This window comes from Lipotes vexillifer, unplaced genomic scaffold (genome assembly GCF_000442215.2).
Source record: "Lipotes vexillifer unplaced genomic scaffold, Lipotes_vexillifer_v1.1 scaffold95, whole genome shotgun sequence".
Taxonomy (NCBI): Eukaryota; Metazoa; Chordata; class Mammalia; order Artiodactyla; family Lipotidae; genus Lipotes; species Lipotes vexillifer.
The window spans coordinates 2,710,007-2,713,589 of NW_006791458.1; positions in this window are offsets into that span (position 1 = coordinate 2,710,007).

Genomic DNA, 3,583 nt, shown 5'->3' on the forward strand with positions numbered 1-3,583 from the left:
TGCAACTTACTCTCAAATAGCTTAACAAAAGACACACACATATAGATAAAGCAAATGCTCAAAACGTTAACAATTGTTGATTCTAGATGGTGAGTGTATGAGTGATGATTGTAATATTCTTTTAATTCTTCTGTATATTTGAAACTCTTCAAAATAAAAAGTTGGGGAAATAAAAAAATGTTTGAGGGGAAATCTAAAAACTCTTGACCGAACAAAAAGCTGATGTGTTTCTATGCTTTTTCCTCCTGTAGTCTAGGTCTTAGATCCACAAGAGGTAGAAAAAATAAATTTATTTTGGTATTAAAACAATACACAAGTGCTATTGCTTTTCCAATTATCCATGAAAAATATTTATTCAGCACCAACTATGTGTATGCATCACATTGTTAATAGGGAGTTATAATTTTATCTCTGTCTGACTTATTACAGAATAAATGTTGCCAACCAAATACCAAAGGCAGAAGGAAGGGAACTAATAACATTTACTGAGGGCTTACTTTGTACCAGGAATATTAGCATACATCGTTTCATTTATTTTTCATTTTAACCCTGTGAAGTAGATACTATCATTATTCCTGTTTACAGATGACAAATGGAGGTGTTTGTATACTTGGCACAGGGTCCCACATCTAACAAGTAGGGGGCATCTGAATCTAAGAGTAAATCTTTCCTTGTCACTGCTGGTGGGAATGTGAAAATGGAGCAGCCACTTTGAAAAACAGTCTGGCAGCTCCTCAGAAAGTTAAACATTGAGTTACCATATAACCCAGCAATTTAATTCTACTCCTAAGTATATACCCAAGACAAATGAAGATTTGTTCACACAAAACCTTAAGAGTACGTGAATGTTTATAGTAGCTCTATTTCTGAGTCAAAAAGTGGAAACAACCCAAATGTCCATCAGCTGATGAATGGATAGACGGAATGTGGTATATACTCATACAATAGAACTTTATTTGGCAATAAAAAGAAATGAAGTACCTATACATGCTACAACATGGATGGACCTTGAAAACATCACGCTAAGTGAACGAAGCCAGATGTGAAAGGCCACATCTTATATTACTTAATTTATATGAAATGTCTAGAACAGGCAAATCTGTAGAGACAGAAGGATTAGTGGTTGCCTAAGGCTAGGGGGAAGGGAAAGTGACCTCCTAATGGATGCAGGGATTTTTTCAGAAGGGAGATAGTGATGAAAATGTTCCAAGATTGATGGCAGTGATGGCTGCACAACTCTATAAATATACTAAAACCCACTGAATTTTACAATTTAAAACAGGTGTAATGTATGGTATGTGAATTATATCTCAATTATACCTCAAAAAGAGTGACTCTCCCCTTTACTGACCCATGTTACCTGAGAAAACTATAGTTTTTCTCTTAGAATTGGCTTTCAAAATCAAACTGTGGAGGTGCCAGGTTGAATGAGATTTTATATATCAAGACTCTTCTATTCTAGAGAGTTAACTCTTTGAATTGGACAGAGAAAACCCTTGAAGTTCCCAGAAACCATTAGGAATGAATAAAGGGATTGAATAAGTGAATTCATGAAAATTTTCCTTTCCCCGTATTTCCAATGTTGGCTATCCAAGTTCTTTGGATTTTGGCCCCATTATGTGAAGTCTGGTATAGGAGCTTTTATCTCTGGATCTAAAAGGCAGGGCATAACTGGCCACTGCTTATCTGCAGGTTGGAACCAAAGGACTATTTCTATGTGATTATTCGCAAGAGTTGGTTCTATAAGGAATTCAGAGACTTGCCTTTTGGAACGGCTTGAACTGTAACAAATATGCGCTCTTCCAAACTTTGAACTGACTTCCTCCTCCATGTTGAATACAGTTAGTGAACAGTAAGATAACCTTTAGAATTCTGAACAGTTTATGACTATTCCATAGTCATAAACACTCCACTTCTTTCCTTCTAGCACATGAAGCTAATTCCTTCTATGACTAAGCTGTGGCATTTGGGTATTTCCTTAAGCTTGGTTCCAGGTACTTACCATGTTTTTCTCCTGACCTTTCCTGATTGTGTGGGTTTGGGTGCCTCTAGAAAGTACTTACTCTGCACTGTGATTGCTTTCTTTTATTTGAGCAGTCCTCTCTAATACCCCACCCCCCTGTTCTTTTTCCCTCTGCTTTTCTCTTTAGTTTGATTTGGTTACCTGTTTCTGGCTATGTGGAGCTTTCCCGAAACTGGATTAGCAGCAATAACAGCAGTAACCCTTTAATTACCAGAGTAATTTTCTTTGCTTGTTTTGAGCTCCAGTGTTTTACAGGAAGCTGCTGTAAAAATCAAATGTGAAAAAGACACGTGACTTTTTCCTGCTTTTACCAGTCCAGAGAACTTATAGTGAGGGTTACAGGGCTTCGCACCGATGTGTTTTTCCCTTTAAAAAAGGAAAGGTGAGAGCTGAGGTAGGCTTCTCCTCCATTTAAACAAAACACACAAATCCAGTAACAGTGCTAAGGTAATACTGTCAAGATTCTGTAATTCACCCTAGAAGAATAAATAAATCCAGTTCCAATCTGTTTATATAGGTTTTGACTTCATTGTAATCCTGTTTCTGGCCTTATGTTTTCTTGACTGAGTCAGTAGTAAAATTGTTAAAACAGGGAGGAAATCAAAGGAAAGGCCTTGCTCTCTTGGGCAGTTTCCTACTCCAGTCATTAGTCATGTGGCCTCTGTAATTTCTCATTTACCAGGCTATATAAAGAGACTCATAGAACTGCCTCCTGGCAATGTAGCAGGCTTAATGATTACTCTTAATTAGTCTAAGGCACCAGGATGAAAGGGGGCTATAAAGAGTTAATGCGGGGACTCTTTCCAAGATGGCGGAGGAGTAAGAGGCAGAGATCACCTTCCTCCCCACAGATACACCAGAAATACATCTACACGTGGAGCAACTCCTACAGAACACCTACTGAACGCTGGCAGGAGACCTCAGACCTCCCAAAAGGCAAGAAACTCCCCACGTACCTGGGTAGGGCAAGAGAAAAAAGAATAAACAGAGACAAAAGGATAAGGACGGTACCTGCACCAGTGGGAGGGAGCCGTGAAGGAGGAAAGGTCTCCACACACTAGGAGCCCCTTCGCGGGCAGAGATTGCGGGAGGCGGAGCGGGGAGCTTCGGAGCCGCGGAGGACAGCGCAGCAACAGGGGCGCGGAGGGCAAAGCGGAGAGATTCCCGCACAGAGGATCGGCGCCGACCGGCGCTCACCAGCCCGAGAGGCTCGTGTGCTCACCCGCCGGGGGCGGGCGGGGCTGCGAGCTGAGGCTCGGTTTCGGTTTCGGTCGGAGCTCAGGGAGAGGACTGGGGTTGGCGGCTTGAACACAGCCCGAAGGGGTTAGTGCGCCACGGATAGCCGGGAGGGAGTCCGGGGGAAAGTCTGGACCTACCCAAGAGGCAAGAGACCTTTTCTTGCCTCTGTGTTTCCTGGGGCGCGAGGAGAGGGGTTTTAAGAGCGCTGCCTAAAGGAGCTCCAGAGACGGGCGCGAGAAAAGCTCGGAAACCAGAGACGGGCAGGAGACGCTAAGGCTGCTGCTGCCGCCACCAAGGGGCCTGTGTGCGAGCACAGGTCAC